Source organism: Rhinopithecus bieti, unplaced genomic scaffold, assembly GCF_001698545.2.
Source record: "Rhinopithecus bieti isolate Rb0 unplaced genomic scaffold, ASM169854v2 scaffold_1853, whole genome shotgun sequence".
Lineage (NCBI taxonomy): Eukaryota > Metazoa > Chordata > Mammalia > Primates > Cercopithecidae > Rhinopithecus > Rhinopithecus bieti.
The window spans coordinates 2,420,675-2,443,946 of record NW_016804151.1 but is presented as its reverse complement, the minus strand read 5'-3'; the positions used below and the strand labels follow the sequence as shown (position 1 = coordinate 2,443,946).

At 39.6% G+C, this 23,272-nt stretch overlaps 1 protein-coding gene and 2 pseudogenes across 2 annotated transcripts in view; all 3 read left to right on the top strand.

The window, feature by feature from the left end:
• The window catches only part of TNFSF4 (TNF superfamily member 4), a 212,861-nt gene that overhangs the window by 10,575 nt on the left and 179,014 nt on the right, over positions 1-23,272 (top strand). The window lies entirely within an intron of this gene.
• Positions 7,964-9,576, top strand: LOC108526261 (T-complex protein 1 subunit alpha pseudogene; annotated as a pseudogene). The gene has a single exon (XR_001884478.1). The product of XR_001884478.1 is annotated as a T-complex protein 1 subunit alpha pseudogene (transcript).
• Positions 10,523-19,827, top strand: LOC108526222 (centrosomal protein of 57 kDa-like; annotated as a pseudogene).

The following is a 23,272-nucleotide window of genomic DNA, read 5'->3' as shown; positions in this document are numbered from 1 at the left end:
TGGGGCCCACAGGGTTAACAAATTAGACACAGAGCTGCTAGTAGAGCCCAGGCCTTTTGACTCCGAGGTGACATTGAGTTAGAACTCCATTTGTCACCTGACTCCGATAAGCCTTTGCTCAGACTGGCATATTCTAAAGTGGTATTATGAGTTTCAGGAATTAGTATTATCTCAGGGTTTGTAGCCAATATTCCCCAAAGATTTAAGGATATTTTTCAGATAAATGCTTGCAGGACCATTTGGGTAAACTTATGGAATTTAAAGGTCACTGTGATTGAGCATTCTGGCTTACATAAAGAATTTGTTTACAAGGTCCTGCTTTTTATTTTTGTAATAAAAATCACCCTAAAATCTCTCAGTTTTGTCCTTGAAGGCTCCATGGTCTGTAAATCAGAGTTAGAGATCTCTGAGTGTCAAGCCACTGATTGCCACATATATTTCATGGTAATTGCTAGTTATCCTAACCTCCATTTAGAGGTTAGTTTAGACTGTCCAGCTGGCAGAGTGGCAGGGCTAGACTAATTTAGATCGAGGAGGAATCAGAAATGTAGGAAGAGGGAGATAAAACTGACTTTCTCAGGGAGTGGGCAGAGAGGAAGATGATTTACTAGCTCAAGACCAAGTATAAACAGGGTCACAGTGAATTCAGTGTCAGTCTAAGACCTCCTAAGGAACTTAAGGGTGATGGTAACTAGTCTTGAGAATATAGGGCTGAGTCAATATTGGAAAATCTTTTTTTTTTTTTTTTTTTTTTTTTGCTTTCTAAGGAAGATGGACTATGCTAATGGGAAAGCCATACATATGATGAATTTATATATATTCATTTGGAAATAATCAGAGAGAGAGCTAATCTAGTGTGCACGAGAGAGAGAGAGAGAGAGAGAGAGAGAGAGAGAGACAGAAAGAGAGAGAAATTTGAAGCTGGAGATAGGGATGCATAGGGACACGGAGAGGGAGAAGGAGTGGACCATAAAGTGGGGTGCTGCATAGGGGAAGGACCAGAGCAAGAATGCGCTGATAGCATGATTGTCTGAAGGCTGAGAATAGAAATGTTGAATAAGGATTTTCAACATGTCTGCTGTAGTGATGCACACTTTATTAAGCAAGAGGAAAACAAGACCAGTTTCATAATTTATAGTTTTTCATAAAAGAAGAATGTTGAAGACTGGGCGCAGTGGCTCTCACCTGTAATCCCAGCAATTTGGGAGGCTGAGGCAGGAGGATCACCTGAGGTCAGGATTTCGAGACCAGCCTGGCCAACATGGTGAAACCCTGTGTCTACTAAAAATACAAACATTAGCCTGGAGTGGTGGCAGGCACCTGTAATCCCAGCTGCTCAGGAGGCTGAGGCAGGAGAATCGCTTGAACCCAGGAGGCAGACATTGCAGTGAGTGGAGATTGCGCCATTGCACTCCAGCCTGGGCAACAAGAGCGAAACTCTATCTAAAAAAAAAAAAAAAAAAAGAAGAAGAAGAAGAAGAAGAATGTTGAAATTAAGTTGCTAATAATACAATTGATAATGTATTCTGTCTTTCCACTTGCTTACGAAGTTGAAGAAATACAGTGATTTAGGTTTGAGGAGAGAAAATAATTTGGAGGATAAATTTGGTTTTGTCTTAGGTGACCTACACTTGAACAACAAAGAATAATGAGTACTTCCATTTCATGCAATATGGTGGACTAGATTATCCATTACCACCTCTTCCAGTGCAAAACACTCAGAAGTGCCAGACAAAGTACAACAAGTATCCTTTTCAATGCATAGTCAAATTTATAAGAAAGAAAGGAAAAATCCCAGGGCCAAAACTTGAGGGTAAAATGAAAACTTGAAAAGGTTGTAGGTCTCAAATGCTTGGGATTTAATGCTTCACAAGGCCTTAGGTTCAGTGGAAATGAAATTGAAATGCCAATGCATAGAGATCTACAAAGACAGCAACAGTAGTGAACAGGGAGAACTAGAAAATGACTACTTTTGGCTGGACACTGACCTGAAGAAAAGTGTTTCTTAATGAATGAATACTAGTACTCTCACACCGTTTTGAGGTTCATATTTGTGTTGTCCACATGCTCTAATAACATCCAAATGAAGAAATTACCATACATGTAAATCTTTGGATATCTGGTAGTAGCAAATGCAGAATCTCTCTGGAAGGAGTTACCCTTAACCCAGGCCCTACAAAACATCCACAGAATTAACTGCTAGGAATTTCAGATATTGGGATTATTCAAGTCTTTAAAATAGCTATGTTCAAAATGAATAAATATATCAATGAAGGAGTAAAAAAAAGAGAAACAAAGCTCGACAAACAGAAAAGCTAGGTAGATTTGAAAAAAGAATCAAATAGAACTTCTAGAACAATATAGTAGTCATTGACACTAGAAACTCAAAGGAAGAGTTATATAGCAGATTAGATGAAGCTAAAAAGAGAATCGGCAACTTAGAAAGTTAAAATCAGTAAGTTAGAAAGCTTATGAATAAAGAATAGTGCACCAGAAATAATTAAAAGGAGATTCTTTCTTTGGATAAATGAATACATCTCTTTGGGTTATATTGGACTAGAAGATCTTCATTCTCTAAGGTGACTTTTACACATTTCTGTTCTGATCCATGCTATATTATAAAGTCAGGCTTGCTTTTATGTTTTTGTATATGTGTATGTGGAGGCCCTTCACTGTAACTCTTGTATATAGATGGCAAAATGGGAGATCTCATTTGTGGGGATCTCAGAGGAGTAACAAGAAAGAAAAAAAGGAAAAAGAAATAATGAGAATGGATTTCAGACTCTGAAAGAGGAGAGAATTATTTAGGTATTGAATATATTTAGAACTATTTTATTAGCTCAAAGATAAAGTGATGTTAAGAAAAGTGAAAATGAAATTTTCTGGTAGTCATAGACATGATGTTGATTTCTCTTACCCTGTCATTGGCCGATAGATATCTAAAGAAATGTGAGTGTCCCGAGCGCCTCAGTAATATTTGGAAGGGAAAACATGCAGCCTGTTTTCAAGAGTGTATAGCAAAAGGAAGAGTTGGAAAGTGTAATTAAATGATGATAACTTTAGTTTTTCCTATTTTAAAATTCTCAGTTAGTGTACATAATATACTACCATTTGTAAAAAGAAAAAATATGTAATGCACATAATTATATATGCATGTAACATACAGGAAACTGGTAACAATGGTTGCCTCTAAAGAGGGAAACTGTATGCCTAGGGGACAGTTAGGAATGGGAGAGAGTCTTGTTTCTCATTATATGTCAGTAGTTCTGAAACTTTTTAGTTTCAGGGCTCCTTTAACTCTTAAGAGTCACTACAGAGCCCCAAGAATTTTTTGTTTATGTGAGTAAAATTCCTATCAATAGTGTATTAGGCCGGGCGCGGTGGCTCAAGCCTGTAATCCCAGCACTTTGGGAGGCCGAGACGGGCGGATCACTGAGTCAGAGATCCGAGACCATCCTGGCTAACAGCAGTGAAACATACCCGCTCTACCTATAAAAAATACAAAAACTAGCCCGGGGCGAGGTGCGGGCGCCTGTAGTCCAGCAGCTCGGGAGGGCTGAGGCGGGAGAATGGGCGCAAACCCGGGAGGTCGGAGCTTGCAGTGAGCGAGATCCGGCCCTGCACTCCAGTCGGGCGACAGAGCGAGACTCCGCCTCAAAAAAAAAAAAAAAAAAAAAAAAAAAAAAAAAAAAAAATAGTGTATTAAGAAATTAACACAGAAATTTGAAAATATGTATTTACAGATTCATTAAAATAGAAATAGTAAACCCATTATTTGTTAACATAACATTTTACGTGAAAAATAACTATATTTTGTAAAACAAATACTAGTGAAAAGAGTGGCATTGTTTGATATTTTTATAAATCTCTTTAATGTCTGGATTAGGAGAGACAGCTGGATCCTCATGTTTGCTGCTGCACCCAGTCCTTTGTGATATCACACATCATGGTGCCTCTGAAGAACATTATCGTGCAATTTTGAGAGAATTAGTGTGAAAAAGGCAAATAGCATCTTAGCCTTATTATGGACATACTTTCATCTTGTGGACCCATGGAAAGGGTCTTGGTAACCCTGTAAGGGCCCTGGACTATACTTTCAGAAATGCTACTGTATAAAATCTGTTTGAATTCTATACCTTGTGCATGGGCCACTGTGTCAAAAATACATGCAAAGTACATAGACACAAACATACATAACATGCATAAAAGGTGCTCTCTTCCAGGCTTTCTGGAAGGCAAAAAGAAAAGCAATTGGAGATTGGTACAGAACAGGTGTACCACAGTTTTGATGTCAGTAATACTATCTCCAGCTTTCGAAAGGGAAACTAATATATAGCTATTTATTATATATAGCATTTATTGAGTGCTTACTACATGCCAGGCAACGTGTCAAGAATTCTACATGTTTTCTCTTGTTTAATCTTTTTTTGAGCCAATGTGAAAGGTGTTATTATTTTCTTCACTTTACAAAAGAGAAAACAAACTTAGAGAAGTTCAGTAAATTGTCAAGTATCATGCAACCATTAGAATCTCAGAATGTCCAATTCTAAAGCACATCACTCTCAAAAACTGGACTCTGAATGGTTTTCTAATCCATCCTTCACTTTCATTCAATTCTGAAAATCATTTTTTAGCATGAGAATAAGGTGTTTTATGGCTTTAAAATATGCTCAGTAATATGAAATAGGTTTCTTTTCTTGATATGTGAATAAAGTTAATGGTTAATGAACAATTTTCTACCATATTTTAATTACAAATTTAAAAATATCTTCTCCTCAGCTCTAAAAACCTGATATTCTAGTCCTGAGGGATAATTTCAGGCTAGTTAGGACTCTGAACATACAGCTGACTGAGGCACTTGAAAACACAGCAATGATCTCAACTGACTATCAATTTCAGGAAAGAATCTCTTAACCTGTCTTTCAAAAACATTAGCATGTTCCCCCTGCCTTCATGGATCTTTGCTTCTATAACAAAATACCTATGACTGGGTAGCTTATAAATAATAGAAATTTATTTCTTACGGTTCTGGAGGCTGGGAAGTTGAAGATCAAGGTGCTGGCAAGTTCAGTGTCTGGTGAGGGCTGCTCTCCTTCCAAGATGGTACCTTGAATGCTGTGTCCTCATATGGGGAAAAGATTGGCCATTCCCTCCAGCCCTTTTATTATTAGTCCCATCCAAGATGGGAGAGCCCTCATTGCCTAATCACCTCCTAAATGTTCTCTTAATACTGTTGCATTGGGGATTCAGTTTCAACATGAATTTTGAAGGGAACACAAACATACAAATCACAGCATTTCATTGCTGGTTCTCCAAAATTCATGTCCTTCTCACATACAAAATACCTTCATTCCATCCTGATAGCCCACATGTCTTAACTCATTCCAGCGCCAACTCAAAAGTCTTAAGTTCAGAGCCTCATCTAAGTATCATCAATGTCAAACATGGCTGAGAATCAAAGGTGTATTTCATCCTGAGGAAAATTGCTTTCCAGCGATAAACCTGTGAACTCAATCAAGTTAGGTGTCTCCAAAATACAAGACAGACAGACATTTCCATTCCCAAAGGAAGAAATAGGAAAGAAGGGAGGAGTAATAGGCCCCAAAAAAGTTCAAAACCCCAGAAGACAAACAACATTAAATCTTGAGGCTTGAGAACAATAATTGACTCCATATCCTGCCTTCTGGACACACTGGGATGGGGATTGGGCTCCCAAGGCTTCAGGCAGGTCCATCCCCATGACTTCACAGGGTGCAGCCCACACAGCTGCTCTTGGAGTTGGAATCAGATGCCTGCAGCTCTCTCAGGCTGATGTTTCATGCTGATGGCTCTACAGGTCTCAGGGGCAGCCCTGATCCCACTATGCGTTACCCCACTGAGGGCTCTCTGTAGTGGTCCCAACCCCATGGCTCTCTGGACATTGACCTAGTGGGGACTCTCTGCTGTGGCCCCACTCCCATGGCTCTACTAGGCATTGCCTTAATGAGGGCTCTCTGCAGTGGCTCTGACCCCACAACTCTATTGGGCATTGCCTTGGTTGTGGCATTTCTGTGGTAGCTGTTCTCTGTCTGGGCCTTGAGGCTTTCTGTGGCATCCTTTGAAATCTAGGTGGAAGTAGCTGTGCCTCTATAGCTCTTACACTCTGTGCACTTTTAGAGTTGACAGGCACAGACACTGCCAATGTTTACCATTTGTGCCTTCTAGAGCAGTGGTCTAAGCCACCTCTGGGCCCACTTGAGCCACAGCTAGGGCAGTTGAAGAGCACTGCACCAGAATGTGGGGAACAGAGACTTGAGGTAGCCCTGAGCATGAGCCCCAAGGTCCCACAAGCCCCTCATTTGCCACTGTTCTGCTCTAAAGGTCCTCGAGGCCTATGGACACTCTGGGCCTGTGATGCAAGTGGCAGCTTTGAAGATCTCTGAAATACCCCGGGGTCCTTCTTGCTTTGTCTTGATGAATAACATTTGACTTCTGTCCATCTATGCTAATATCGTTATCAAAAGGTGACCTGGCCATACCCTAGTGTTCTCTTCCTAATACACCTTTTCATTCTTTACATGACCAGGTGAGAATTTTCCAAATCTTTAAGTTTTGCTACCCTTCTGATGATAAATTCTTTTTTTTTCTGAGACAGAGTCTTGCTCTGTTGTCCAGGCTGCAGTGCAGCAGCATGATCATCATGGCTCACTGCAACCTCCATCTCCCACATTTGAGCAATTCTCGTACCTCAACCTCCCAAGAAACTGGGATCACAAGCATGTGCCACCACGCCTGGCTAGTTTTTGTATTTTTTAGTAGAGACAGGGTTTCACCATGTTGGCCAGGCTGGTCTCGAACTCCTGTGCGCAAGTGATCCACCTGCCTCGGCCTCCCAAAGTGCTGGGATTACAGGCGTAACACAAAATCTCTACTAGCTTGTTCACGTAATAATAATTGCTGCTGGGTGCCCCTAACATTACAGAAATTGTGTCAATGACTCGCTCTGCTTTTTCTCTGCGTATAACATCATCACTAATGTTGTGGCTGTTATTAACTTTTTTAGCTATAGTGTGACCTGCACCTATTTTTTGCTAAGAGGGTTGCAACTTTGAATAATATTTCTTATAGTTTTTTCTTTTCTCTGTCTTTAGGGTTAAAATAATGCTTTCTTCCTGGAAGGCATTATTTGCCCTTGTTATGAAAACAATTCACTGGTGTTTGGAGATTGTTGGAAAAGTTTTGATGACCTCCTGCCACTAGTTGGTAAAATTTCATAATAATTGACATCATTAGGGCCAGAGATAAATGCATCAAGAACCCAATAAAATTCATTGTTTGGATAAAGGATTCATTGTCCTACTTCCTGTTTATACTTTCCACTTTTAGCTGTGTGGGAAAAATCATTTTACCCACAGAGTCACTTATCCCAGCAAATGCAGATTTACTTAAAAAATTAGTACTAGAGTCCTGTCTGCTATTTATGCTTCCAGTTATTTTGAGTATATAATTTATAATGGTGATTTCAGCACTATGACTACACTAGAACCAGATTTGAACTATATACCCATTTTTGTGAATTGGGATATAAGGCAGCAGAATAGAAATAATAAAAATTTATATTTCGGGCTGGGGCAGCTGGGAAGCCAGTAGGGCAGTGTTACCCAGCAGCTCCTGGGGCACCGCTCGGGTACGCTCCAGGCCGTCACAGCCACTGCTGTGGTCGGCCAGGGGCCGCGATACTGGTTGCTCACAGTGTGAGCAGAATTCGACGTGTATCATTGCCACGAAGATGGAGGGGCTTTGTCCGTGTACGGTGACTGCAGCACTGGGGAAGCGATCCGCTACCGGAATGAAATGGGTTTGGCTGTGTTGCCCAAAGGGGTCTCGAACTCCTGGCATCAAGCTATCCTCCTGCCTCGGCATCTCAGTGTTGGGATTACAGATGTGAGCCACAGTGTCTGCCCCATTTAGACTCCTATTATGGCTGCAGCTTCCATTGCCAATATTGTAAAAAGTTCTCTTGGTCCAGTTGGCTTGGATAAAATGCTTGTGGATGATATTGGTGATGTAACCATTACTAACGATGGTGCAACCATCCTGAAGTTACTGGAAGTTGAACATCCTGCAGCTAAAGTTCTTTGTGAGCTGGCTGATCTGCAAGACAAAGAAGTTGGAGATGGAACTACGTCAGTGGTTATTATTGCCGCAAAACTCCTAAAAAATACAGATGAATTAGTCAGACAGAAAATTCATCCCACATCAGTTATTAGTGGCTATCGACTTGCTTGCAAGGAAGCAGTGTGTTATATCAATGAAAACCTAATTGTTAACAGAGACGAACTGGGAAGAGATTGCCTGATTAATGCTGCTAAGACATCCATGTCTTCCAAAATCATTGGAATAAATGGTGATTTCTTTGCTAACATGGTAGTAGATGCTATACTTGCTATTAAATGCACAGACACAAGAGGCCAGCCACGCTATCCAGTCAATTCTGTTAATATTTTGAAAACCCATGGGAGAATTCAAATGGAGAGTATGCTCATCAGTGGCTATGCACTCAACTGTGTGGTGGGATCCCAGGGCATGCCCAAGAGAATCGTAAATGCAAAAATTGCCTGCCTTGACTTCAGCCTGCAAAAAACAAAAACAAAGCTTGGTGTACAGGTAGTCATTACAGACCCTGGAAAACTGGACCAAATTAGAGAGAATCAGATATCACCAAGGAGAGAATTCAGAAGATCCTGGCGACTGGTACCAATTTTATTCTAACCATTGGTGGAATTGATGATATGTGTCTGAAGTATTTTGTGGAGGCTGGTGCTATGGCAGTTAGAAGAGTTTTAAAAAGGGACCTTAAACACATTACGAAAGCTTCTGGAGCAACTATTCTGTCAACCCTGGCCAATTTGGAAGGTGAAGAAACTTTTGAAGCTGCAATGTTAGGACAGGCAGAAGAAGTGGTACAGGAGAGAATTTGTGATGATGAGCTGATCTTAATCAAAAACACCAAGGCTCATACATCTGCATCGATTATCTTACGTGGGGCAAATGATTTCATGTGTGATGAGATGGAGTGCTCTTTACATGATACACTTTGTGTAGTGAAGAGAGTTTTGGAGTCAAAATCCGTGGTTCCTGGTGGAGGTGCTGTAGAAGCAACCCTTTCCATATACCTTGAAAACTATGCAACCAGCATGGGGTCTCAGGAACAGCTTGCTATTGCAGAGTTTGCAAGATCACTTCTTGTTATTCCCAATACACTAGCAGTTAATGCTGCCCAGGACTCCACAGATCTGGTTGCAAAGTTAAGAGTTTTTTCATAATGAGGCTCAGGTTAACCCAGAACGTAAAAATCTAAATGGATTGGTCTTGATTTGAGCAATGGTAAACCTTGAGACAACAAACAAGCAGGGGTGTTTGAACCAACCATAGTTAAAGTTAAGAGTTTGAAATTTGTAACAGAAGCTGCAATTACCATTCTTTGAATTGATGATCTCATTAAATTACATCCAGAAAGTAAAGATGATAAACATGGAAGTTATGAAGATGCTGTTCACTCTGGAGCCCTTAATGATTGATCTGGTGTCTCTTTTATTTATAACAATATTAAATGCAATTATCTTGTACCTTGAGTTCAGTATTACACACTAAAGTACAACAAGCTGTAAAAAAAAATTATATTTAACATAGGTAAGTAGTAGCACATAAATATAAGAACATATTCATGAGAAAAAAATGGGTCTCAGTTGATTGATTGTTAGTAGCAGTGACATGACATGTGCAGCCCTTATAGTGTACATGCACCTTGTTGGAACATTTGAAAAAAAGAATATGGCAAAATTTCTGTCAGTTGTATATTAAAAATTTATTCCATCACTTTTTTCTCTAAATTTGCCAGAGCACTTCCAGACTCCTTAGTAGATTGTCAGGGAACACCACTGGTTTGTGTACTTTCGAGGGAAGACCACTGCATATGCTTTGCTGCTGGAAGAGGGGATCAGGGTCATGAAGGGAATCATGTGGTGGGTGAGGGCAAGGATGGTTCCTAGAATTCGGTGCTTTTTATAAAATAAATGTGTTTTTTTGCTTTAGAGCTACTATAGTAACTCTAAAGAAGGTGAGAGCAATACTGTTTACTGCTCTTGGGAATACCTTTAACAACCTTTGTTCTCCCCCTAACACACAAATGTTTATTTTTAGTGGGGCTAACCTTGACCTGCTTCTCCTGATCTCATTTACTCTACTGTATTTTTTATTTTTTTCCATAGTGCTTATCATCTTCTAATATGCTACTTTATTTATTGTGTTTATCATTTATTTTCTATCTCCTTCTTCTAAAATGTAAGTATCACCAGGGCAGGGATATTTGCTGATCTTTACACTGATGGAGCAGTTCCTCACACCCTTTAGCATGCAATATTTATTCAATGAATGAATGTACTGAAAGCCAGTTATGTGTAAGCAGTGTCAAATGCATCAACTCATTTTCTTCTCGCTTTGACTTACATGAAGTGGCTAGTATCCCCATGCCTACCAGAAAATGGGGGGTAAAGAAGTTGATGATGGTCATGATGATGACGAGGATAACAACATAAGTTGTCACTTGCTATTTTTCTACTGTGTGCCAGTTGATTTATTAATATCACCTCATTAAATCCTCAAATTAGTCCTGAGTGGTAGGCATTTTGATCCTCATTTTATACAATTGGAAACAGTTCTGAAGGGGTAAATAACATGCTCATGACGACATAGCTGAGAAATGATTGAACGAGGACGAGGACTTGAATCTCTGCCCTTGCGGTCCCAGTCTCTGGTTTTCCCCATAAGTTGCCTCTTTTAAGAATCTGTTTTAACACCGTTGTTCTGAAAAAAAAAAAAAAAAAAAAAAAAAAAAAAAAAAAAAAAATCTACAGTATGATTAAATTGCTTAATTCTCTGTGGGAATTCGAGATTTTCTTATTCAGATCATTGTTCTATTCTTCCTGCGAATAACTGGTTTAATGTTCAGACAGTTATTCCCAAAACCACAATGTCTCTTTCCAGAATCTGAAAAGGAAATGAAGTAATCTTCAATACTGTGAATGAATGAAGCCCAAGCTATACAAACCACAGACAGAAAATCAGCTTTTCCTTTTGCTCTCCTTTTGTTTAAGTATGATAAAGTAAAATTTTAAAATGTTAATGGATCTGGGTTTAAATGATACCTCACTGAAGAAGCTATTCACAAAATTTGGTTGGTCTACTACCTCTACTTAATAAACATTACTGATGTAAAGTCCTATTTCTCTGCACTGAGCACATGCACTTTTATTTAAGTAGATAGAGTTTTTCAACCTCAGCACTTGATTGCTAGTTTGGGCAAAGAATTCTTCGTTTGTGGCAGGGGCTGTAAGGTGTTTAGCAACATTGTAAGATGTTTAGTTACATCCTTAGTTTCTGCTCACTAACAGCTAATTAGTTCCCGCCACTCCTGACCTCCTGCACCTAATAATTGGAATGACAAGATTTCATCCCCCAACCTATTTTGGGGATAACTAAGATGAAGGCATGAAACGGTGTCAAAAAGAGATCCCAAGCTGAGTACCAGACCTCAAATTTGTTTTTTGAAAAGGTAATTGCCATTGATTTTGTTCTGCAAAGATGCAGAATTTCAGCTACTCACTTCTTAATTTTGAGACACTTTTTTTGTGCATGAAAACAGTAAATCTCTCAGAACGGTGCCCTGCACATATTAAGGCCTTGATAAATGCTAGCTATTACAATCACGAAGGGGTGGTGCATGGTGGCTCTGAGGGTAGGTGATATGGTAGATATGACATAGTCCAGGCAGGCAGGGAAAGGTCCACCTTAGGAAATGCTGATCACTGTGGGATGTGAAAAAGAATAGGAATCAGTCAGGTATTTGAAGAGGAACACTGTAGGTTAAAGGTCCTAGTTCTAGCTGCACCCTGGAATCATCTGGGGAAGACTTTTCTTTCTCATGGTATTTTTTTAAATTTATACTTTAAGTTCTGGGATACAGGTGCAGAACGTGCAGGTTTGTTACATAGGTATACACTTGCCATGGTGGTTTGCTGCACCAATCAACCCGTCATCTACATTAGGTATTTCTCCTAATGTGTCTGGAATTGATTCCATCCAGTGGGTTCTTGGTCTCACTGACTTCCAGAATGAAGCCGCAGACCTTCATGGCGAGTGTTACAGTTCTTAAAGATGGTGTGTCCAGAGTTTGTTCCTTCAGATGTGTCCGGAGTTTCTTTCTTCCGGTGGGTTCGTGGTCTAGCTTGACTTCAGGAGTGAAGCCGCAGACCTTTGCAGTGAGCAGGTTGCCACTGCTGGCTTGGGTGACCAGCTTTTATTCCCTTATTTGGCCCCACCCACGTCCTGCTGATTGGTCCATTTTACAGAGTGCTGATTGGTGTGTTTACAAACTTTTAGCTAGACACAGAGTGCTGATTGGTGTGTTTACAATTCTTTAGCTAGACAGAAAAGTTCTCTGATTCCCCACCTGACCCAGAAGCCCAGCTGGCTTCACCTCTCAATCTCCCTTCTAAACAGGACATCCCAACTGCTGTTGGGAATTGGGCGATGACTGCTCTAGCTACTTCCTGTTGGATGGGGTGAAGAAGGGGCCATGCAATTGTAGTGTGCACCAGAGGGGAACTCTTTAGGTCAGTGAAAGGGCCAGTGGGTCGGTCCAGGGGTCCTCGGTAGAAGTTGTGAGTTGAGCTCATTTGGAGTTCCATTTGTAAGACCATCTGTAGCTTGATGGCCTTGATCCTAGAGGAAACACATTTGACAAGAAGGTTAAAAATACAGGGCCTGAAGGCGAGTAATAGCAAGGTGGATGTCACAGGACCTAGAAAGGCGAGAAGCCATGTTGCCTGACTCCAGAGATTGGTATAAGAGTTTGAAAAGCGTTGTCTGATTTCAGAAGCCTTTTCATGCAAATGCTGGGTGGCATCTTGTACTATCCCTGACTGGTTAGAGTAAAAACAATACTCTTTCACTAAGAAGGTGCAGAGTCCTCCTTTCTCAGCAATGAGGAGGTCTAGGCCTCAGCAGTTTTGGAGTCACTGCTGCCAAAGAGTCTATTTGGGATTGTTAAGTAAGGATAGATTTCATTATTTCTTGCAAATTGTCTGAGAAATCCTTTGAGAGTGTGTGGTAGCAGGATAATGAAGTAGATAAACTGGCTATTCCAGTTCCTGTAGCAGTAGCCATTCCTAACCCTATAAGTAGGGGTATTCGTTGTATGGCTCTGCGCTGATGGACTTGAGCTTTGAGGGGTACTGATAGGGCCTGATCTCCTTGGGCAATGTTAATGTTAGGACTTAGAAAAACTAAGGTGCAGGTGCCTGTCCAGTTAATGGGGAGGCAGATATAAGTTGAAGTTCTACATAAGAAGAATATACCTTGGCTGGATAGACAGAACTGGTTGTGTATGTTAAAAAGGTGTGTGAGTTTGTGGTTTTCATTTTCCCATACTCCTAGTGTACTTGCCAAGGTAGCTCCAGTGAGCGACTCAGAAGGAGTGTTGGGAGAAAACTGAGTGGCTCCCTGTGTTCTATTTTCCCATTGGAGAAAAAATCGTTTTGTATCTACTAGGAACCATTTGAGAGAGTGATTGAGAGAGGGCGTGAGGAGGCATTCAGTAGTGGTGGGGATGCTGCTGCAGGGGGTGTCCAGGGGTGAATGGTCATGCATGGAGTATGTTTGCCATTACAAAACCTGGACTGTTTGTTAAGCAGGGAGGAGGTGATGATTTTTGGAGGCCCTGAGAAGCAGATAAGCCATCTGAATGGAGCTGTTGGGGTGACTCAGAAGTTACTATGATCAGTTGGGGCTTGAAGTTGTAGGGTGTAGTTACACTGATGGAGTCTTTTAGCCTGACTTGGACTGGATGGGCATTTTTTGCCCTTCAAAATTGTCCTTCCAATGCCCAGACTTCAGGGTTGATTCCCTCCTCAAGCAGGGGACTACGAATGGGTAACTTTTTCCCCATATTCATGTAGATAATAGCTCCAGCTTTGGCTAATATATCCCTCCCTAATAAGGGTGTGGGGCTTTCAGGCATAACAAGAAGGACATGTGAAAAGAGCAAAGTCTCCCAATTACAACTGAGGAGGTGGGAGAAATATGTGGTTACAGGCTTTCCCAGGATTCCTTGGATAGTAGCAGACCTTAAGGACAGTCGTCTGGGACAGGAGAAGGCCGTGCCAGTGTCCAGGAGGAAGTCGATTTCCTGGCCCTCAATGGTTAAACAAAGTTTCTACGGTGTGGAAGGGGACCTGAGTGAGTTGCCACTGCTGAATGAGAGTGGCCAACTTTTATTCCCTTATTTGTCCCCTCCCATGTTCCATTTTTGTCCTATCAGAGTGCCTTTTTTCAATCCTCCCTGCGATTGTCTACTTTTAGGATCCTGCTGATTGGTGCGTTTTACAGAGCATTGATTGGTGCATTTTACAGAGCACTGATTGGTGCATTTTACAATCCCCTTGCTAGCTACAGAGTGCTGATTGGTACATTTTACAATCCTAGCAACAGAGTGCTGATTGGTGCATTTTACAATACTCTTGTAAGACAGAGAAGTTCCCCAAGTCCCCACTCGACCCAGCAAGTCCAGCTGGCTTCACCTGTCAATCTGAGATGCTGTAGAGACAGGTGTAGGTGAAGGAGGCAGGACCTCATAGGCCACATTAGGGTTTTGTTCCACTGGGGAATTGTTAGACAGTTCTGATGATCTTTTTCCCTGAGTGTCCTCCTAAGCAGGGTCTTATGTTCAGAGGCAGGTTTTCCATGAAGTTAAAGAAGCTTGAACTTCAGGGTCCTTCATGGCATGAGCTTCTTAGAGGGACACTGGCAGTGGGTTCACATGATCTTATGTTATCGCAAAATTTGCAAAAGAAGTTATTTTACCCCATAAAACCCCTGACTCTTAACACTACAAATTCTCCTCTGTCAAAAGTCCTTTCTGTTGGTAGGGTTGGAAGTGAGCATTTTTAGGAGTATAATTGGATTGTTTGAAACACAAAGGATAAATGCTTGAGATAATGGATACCCTATTTACCCTGATGTGATTATTATGCACTGTATGTCTGTATCAAAATATCTCATGCAACCCATAAATATATACACTTAATATGTACCCACAAAAATTGAAACTCAAAAATTAAAAAATATATATGTCCTATAAACACAAGAATTTGCATAAATTTGATTTGATACAATTTTCTTTGAAAAGTATACGATGCAGTATAACTATATATGCTGCCTAAAGAATAAACTCCTGACATAAGAGAATGGCGATTTTTTTCCTTCAGCCCCTGCCCCTGGACTTCCCTCCCCAGTCTCTGGTAACCATCCTTCCACTCTCTATCTCCATGAATTCAATTATTTTAACTTTTTGCTCCCATAGATAAGTGAGAACATGTAATGTTTGTCTTTCTGTGCCTGACTTATTTCACTTCCATCTATCTTGTTGCAAAAGACAGGATTTCATTCTTTTTTATGGCCAAATAGTGCTCCATTGTGGATATGTATTAATACCACATTTTCTTTATCCATTCGTCTGTTGATAGACACTAGGTGGCTTCCAAATCTTGGCTATCATGAATGATGCTGTAATAAACATGAGGGTGCGGATATCTCTTCAATATACTGATTTCCTTTCTTTTGGGTATATACTAGGACTTGGATTGCTGGATCATATGGTAGCTCTATTTTTAGTTTTTTGAGGAACTGTTTTGCATAATGTTTTTACTAATTTACATTCCCACCAACAGTGTACAAACGTTCTCTTTTCTCCACATCTTTGCTAGCATTTGTTATTGCCTGTAAAAGACATAAATCTTAAGCAGTATTACAAATAAGGAGTCTATATATGTGTAAACTTGCATATCATGCATACCAATATGCTATGAAAGATCTTAGTGTATTTGATGAATCTTGTCCTGACAAAGTTTGGTGGTTCCATATGAAACATCATACAGATCATACCCCCAAACATTTATTTTACCTAAAACCCAGTTATGTCATTAACAGAAAGAGGTAAATTTCATCAGAAGTAATGATCAACTCTTAGGTTGTTTGATGATTAATTAAGAGGAATTAATTATTCGAACATAACTGGAAAATAAATTTCTTGCTGATTTGACATGACATACAAACAAAAAACAATCTAAAACTCACAAAATGCTACTACAATGAGGACATTGATGACAAATCAGTTAATGAATGATCATTTAAAATTACTCACTCTACAAGAAACTTGAAGTGCCCTGAAATTTTGCAGTTGATATATGAAAGACATTTAATAGAATTTCCCCTCATTATAGGACAATGATCCTAAACATTTGACATATCATTAGCAATAATGAATTTTGAAGCAAAAAAAAGCCTTTTGAGACAGACAATAATAAAAAACATATTTCCATAAATTGTGCTAAACGCTAAATAATGTTTCCTCTGTAGAAAATGATACTACAAAATTCTTGTTAAAGAGCATCTAGCCAAAAAGTATAAGAAAATAGTATTATAGAAATGTATTCTAAAATAACAACTTCCATAAAAGTTGATATTTTTCTGGATTATGTCATTGTTGTGTTTGTTGGCTTTCTTGTGTTTTCTTTTCTTTTTCGCCAAGTGACTTCTCACCTGAGAATGATGCATTCTTTTTTTCTGTTTTTTTCTGAGACAGGGTCTCACATTGTTTCCCAGGCTGGAGTGCAGCAGTGCCATCATAACTCATTGCAGCCTCAATACCTGGGCTCAGCCTCCCAAGTAGCTGGGGTTAGAGGCATGAGCTGTTATGCCTAGCTTGTTAGCTTTCTTGAACTTATTTTTTTGTGATTTCTTTTTCTAAATATTTAGCCTTATACCTGATTTTATATTGATAATTTTATATTATTTTTTCTTAAAATTGTGTAATTAAAATAGCAACTTGTATAAACTTGACTGCCACCCTGCCTGATATGACATTTAGATCCCCTTGAACAGTTAGTGGTATAATAGTGATGTGATGTCCCCATTTCCCTATATTTGTTGTAGAGTGGGAGAGACCGAAGAATACCGAACACAGTTTTCTTACACTTTAAAGCAATATAATTAGTTTAATTGTAATGCAATCCTGATTGGATAACAAAATACATGCAACATAGTTTCAACTCCCTTAAGAAGTATTTTTGTTGATTTTTAAAATTATAAAGGTAGTTCAAATTATTTAAAATTATAATACAGAAGTAACATAGCAAAATACCGTCCAGTTTCCCAGAGGAAACCATTGCTTATTATTTGGTGTGAGTTTTTTTCTTCACATTTTTTCTATGCATATACAAATTTACATCTGTGAATATATATAAAAATGTGTATATATATACATACACCCCTACATATATGTACAAGTATGTCCATTTACAGTTAAAAAATTAACTTATAACAAAACAAGATGATAAAATACTTTTTTCTTTTCTTTGAACAATATGTTATGAACTCCTTTCCACATCAATACATATATATATATGTACCTATTCTTCTTAAGAAATGCAAAATATAGATCTAGTATAATTAAATTAATCCCCTGTAGATAGACATTTAGGCTATTTTTATTCTTTTCGTATTATAAACAATGCTAAACTGAAATCCATAAAAATATCTTTGTACACATTTATGAGTGTTTCTGGACATCAGATTCCTAGGAATTAAATTTCTGTATCAAAGGCTTTGGGTTTAAAAATGTCTTATTTATTACCAAATTGTCCTTCAAAAAATGGTTGGCTTTCACATGGTCCCTAAATTTATGATTAAGGCCAGATTGAGTTATGTGGTTGTCCCCAACAGACTAAGAAAGTGGCACCAGTGTGTGGCAGGGTTTTCTAAGCCCAGCACTATCACCTTTCCCCTTTTCCATCAGGGGTTCAGCTTAGGATCACCCCTGGTGGGCAGCTCCCGAGTTGTGAAGGAGAGTATGAGAACTCAGACTGTCTCGGACCTGTGGAGGCTCCGTGGGTGGCGTTGGTCTCTGCTGCTTCTGGTTCTCAGTTCTCGAACATCTTAGCTGAATCATCAAGGCCTCAAGGAAGTACAGTTCAGCATTCTTATCTCCATATGTAGTATATCCATCTGATAAGCCTTTCCTTAATAGTCATCTATGACACTCCCCAAATAAGACTATACTTGCCTATCTATAAAGCAACAGCAGAGATATATTTTCTGCTCTTAAGATTCTTCAAAGTAAGATTTGATGCTTGGAACTTGAAAGGATTCCAGAAGAAGAAAGTGTGAAAACCTTGTCTAGAGAAACAATTGAATCCAAGAAAGTACTGGATGAAGATATACAGGAAAGGGAGAATTCAAAGAATGAAGAATTAAAGCACAATCAAGAATTGATATCTCAGTTGATAACTGCAGAAAATAAATGTAATCTTTTAGAAAAACAATTGGAATACATGTGAAATATGATAAAGCATGCAGAAATGGAGAAGATATCTGTCTTAGAGTAACAGGATTCCCTAGAAAGAGAATGGCAACACAATCAAAGACATGTTTGCAGCCAACTTGAAAATTGGATCTTTTGAATGGGAGTATAACAAACTTTCCACAGTGCAGGCCCTTGCAGAAAGAAAAATGTAAGAGTTGGAAGCAAAACTCTTTGAAGAAGAACAGGAAAGGAAACACATACAAACTAAGGGAGCTAAGTTACAGACTGGTCTAGAAACAAATAGCCTTATCATTGAAGATAAGGCAAGTCCACATTTTCCCAGTGCAAGAAGAATTTTTATAAAAGTCAAAACCACAAGAAAAACTAAGTTCTAGAAACTATTTTGGTGCACCAGTGCATTATAGATTATGCTTGGGTGATGTGCCGTTTGTAGCTGGGAAGTCCACAAGTCTTAGCTATGCTGTGGCAGCCAGTGTTCAGCTTGTCTTGCATTGTATCCAATGAAGAAACACAGTAAAGCTTTGTGCAATGATTGGTCATTAGTGTTCCCTTGGCAAAGCAAGTATCTTCACGAGTGTTAAAAGTAAGAAGTTGTCAGTAATACCTCCCTCCTCTGACAGCATTAATGAGGAGTTGTCAGAAGTCTTACAGAGTTTACAGATGAATTTGGACACAGGAGCTGTAATCAGCAGCAGCTTGCAAAACTTACCCAGGAGTTGCCAACTGTTGAGCTGAAAGACAATTTAGTATGTGAATTGGAGGCATTAGTGGAAAGGATGGAGGCAAAAGGCAACCAAATAACTAAAGTTTGAAAATACCAAACTGAGTTGGAGAAACAGAAGGTAGAGAAGTAGAAGAAGGAATTAAAAGCTACTAAAAAGACTCTGGATGAAGAAGGAAAGAGCAACAGCCATTCTTCTGGACCACAAATAAGAAGGCATATAGTATGAGTGCAACATGAACTGTACACACATTGTTATCATGTTGATGTGAATCATAATTTCAACTAGATGAAGCCATGTTAACCTTTTATAAATTTGCTACTGAAGTCAATAAAGCAGTTTTTTAAAAAAAGAAAGCACTGAAACTTTACTTAACAGCCTGTTTGTTGCGGGAAGTCAGTGACCCTGAACTGAGGGACCAGCTGGAGCCACAGCAGAGGAACATAAATTGTCAAGATTTCATGGACATTTATCAGTTCCCAAATAATACTCTTATAATTTCTTATGCTTGTCTTATTTTAATCTCTTAATCCTGTTATCTTCGTAAGCTGAGGATGTATGTCACCTCAGGACCACTGTGATAATTGTGTTAACTGTACAAATTGATTGTAAAACGTGATGTTTGAACAATATGAAATCAGTGCACTTGAAAAAGACAGAATAACAGTGCGAGTTTCTCCAGGGGAACAAGGGAAAGACCAACCATAAGGTTGGACTGCCTGCCAGGGTCAGGCAAAAATAGAAGCATATATTTTGTCTTCTTGCAGACAGCCTATAAATGGACTTGCACAGATAGGGAAGATACTAAGATACTGCTAAATTGTTTTCCTAGCAAGGAATATTAATAATTAATACTCTGGGGAAGGAATGTATTCCTGGGGGGAGGTCTACAAACGGCTGCTCTGGGAGTGTCTGTCTTACGCGGTTGAGATAAGGACTGAAATATGCCCTTGTCTCCTGCAGTACCCTCAGGCTTATTAGAATGGGGAAAAAAACTCCATCCTGGTAAATTTGTGATCACACTGGTTCTCTGCTCTCAAACCTTGTTTTCTGTTGTTTAAGATGTTTATCAAGACAATACGTGCACAGCTGAACATAGACCCTTATCAGTACTTCTGATTTTGCCCTTGTCCTGTTTCCTCAGAAGCATGTGATCTTTGTTCTGCCTTTTGCCCTTTGAAACATATGATCTTTGTGACCTACTCCCTGTTCGTACACCTACTACCCTTTTAAAATCCTTCATAAAAACTTGCTGGTTTTGTGACTCAGGTGGGCATCATGGTCATACTGATATGTGATGTCACCCCCAGAGGCCCAGCTGTAAAATTCCTCTTTGTACTGTTTCTCTTTATTTCTCAGCCAGCTGACACTTATGGAAAATAGAACCTACTTTGAAATATTGGGGGCGGGTTCCCCTGATACCTGTTAACAAAGGCTTTCTTTGTTATAAACTCTCAAAATTGCTTTTCTAAATAGAACATGAATGTATTGATGCTAAGACAAAACTAGTAATTTAGTATTTAACTTACTTGCCATTCTCATGCTTACATAGAAATTAAGCTCAAGAAGACTGAATTTCCTCATGGTATATGAGAAGATACTCCAAGAGTGCTAATGGACATGTTCACCACATATTGGAGGAATTCCTTTATATGGCCTTCTTAGAACTGATCAAGATAGAGTTCTAGGATTGTATCCAGATATCCAGCATGAATTGTCATGGCTACCTAGCCACTAGGCATGTCAAATCTTTCTATAGTTAGAGCTTTTAATTTAGGATCCTTAAATAGATTTTGGAGTATCTGTGAATCTCCAGAAATTATATGTAAACTTTTGCTTTTGGGGCCAGTTTTCTGATGAGTAGGTTTGTACCTTAATCAAATTCACAACAGTGAGTCCATAGACCCAAGGAAAGTGAGAATCAGTCCTCTGGTCACATGGTAAATATGTATCTCAACCATCCTTTTAGCAATTAAACTTTTATTATCTATTTGCTTGGAAAAAAAAGTGGTACCTATGCATTCTTTTTTTTTTTTTGAGATGGAGTCTTGCTCTGTCACCCAGGCTAGAGTGCAGTGGTACGATGTTGGCCCACTGCAACCTCTGCCTTCCAGGTTCAAGTGATTCTCCTGTCTCAGCCTCCTAAGTAGCTGGGGTTACAGGCACATGCCACCATGCCCAGCTAATTTTTGTATTTTTAGTAGAGATGGTGTTTCACCATGTTGGCCATTCTGGTCTTGAAGTCCTGACTTCAGATGATCCTCCCACCTATAAGTTGTTGGTCATACTCATGAAGAAGGGTGGCTCATTGATGTGTGACAAAAGGGCAGAAAGGCGGGGTCTCTACAGCAGAGCTCTGCTGCTTCTCTGTCATCCCAAGCAATTCTGCTCTGGTCCAAATTTGTAGACTCACTCAGCAGATCAAAACCTCTGCAGTCATCTGGACCCACCTATTTTAAAAGGCAGTTTAACAAACATCTGGTGTTATTCAAGCATGCTTTTAAGGGGATTTCACCTCCCACTTCCTCGTTCACAAGAAGTTATCAAATTATTCCTTGTAACCACATTCAGTAAGCTGCACGAGATGAGTTCTAGTACACATAATTTTCTTCATCTCTCTATCTTTCCAGGACTGATGCCCCATGGTTAGTTTGGCTAACCCCTTCACTTTCTCTGCCCATTTTCCATCACAGGGCTGTTCAGGCACCTCATCTCAGCAGCCCATCTGAAATGCTCCCTTTGCCTATCAGCAATGCATAGTGTAGGTATGTGTTGCCTCGCACCTTTTCTTGCAGCCTTATTCTTGCTCACATGATGACTTTAATAATTTATGTGGGTTATTACTTCCCTTCCACCCCCTAATTTCTCACAAATGGGTTCCTTGCCTACCCAGTGAGTCCTGCCCTGAAGTTGCTTTTCCACAAAGGGCCCCTCAGTTTAGCTTCTTGTTTAAGTTCTCTATTTCTTTGGACATCTTCCTGTTTCTGTCACTTGCAGTACCATAGCTAAGTCTGCTATCCCCAGCTATCCACCTTTTGTAATTCAACAGTAAAAGCCAAGGTCATAAAAGCAACAAGCTGGTTGGATCTTCACAGCTAGTCTCAGGATTTCTAGCTCTCTTTGGTAAATATAGATCGAGCATGGTAAGTGGAATTAACCATATCCCTTTTGAAGGCAGTCCTTGCTCTTCAAAATTGTCATATTTATTTTAGCAACATGCTTAGCTATTGCAACCCACATGTAGTGGGAGGAAATGTTTGAAAGACTTTTCTGCCACAGTCAGCAGTGACTTGTCAGACAAACAACTTCTGAGGTGCAACTTTGGTCCTGACAGCTCTCATTCCATTAGGCACAATCCAGGAGAATGGGAAGCCAGGAGATTTCAGAGAAAAGGTATCTGTTTCATGGGCATATATTCTTCACCTGTCAATAGACACTTTTAAAAAAGCCTCCAAACAAAGGAGATAGATATAGTAGTTCTCTCTCCAAGGGTAGAATCTGAACTGAGTCTGTGTTATCAGCTGGCTAGTTGGAATGGGGAGAGGCCAAGGATAATGACTGGCAGTATGGCTGCTGGCCTCTGTGGCCATCATAGCCAGGGTGGACAATATGATAATAGATATTGACCCTATGGTCATATAATCTGATCAATGTCCTTAGATCAACAAGCTTCTCACTATGTTTTGTATAAAATACTGGTGTACAGAGAACGAGATATTGACTTCTTAATCCTTTGAGCCCAGGCAGGACCTGGAGAATCAGGGAGCATGTGGGCTGTTCACTTTTGGCCTCAAGTAGTCTCTCCCATTTGCCCCAAAGTGCAGTACAAATAACATCACTTTCTCTATGTGTCCTGAAATGGAAAGATTGGAAGCACTATCTTAGCAGACCTGCCCTTAAAGGCCAGTGGTTTAAGAAAGTATAAGGTTTAGGACAGATAGAGCATCCGAAGAAGGAAGCATGAAGGAAAATAAACGTGAGAAGGAAACATGAAGGAAAATAATCCCGGAAAAGTGTAATCCAATATGCTGAAATATGTGAAAATAGTAAGGAGAGGAAGGAGAATGCCATTGGATGGCCAAGGAAGTCAGCAGATGTAGTTTTTTTTTTTTTTTTTTTTTTTTTTTTT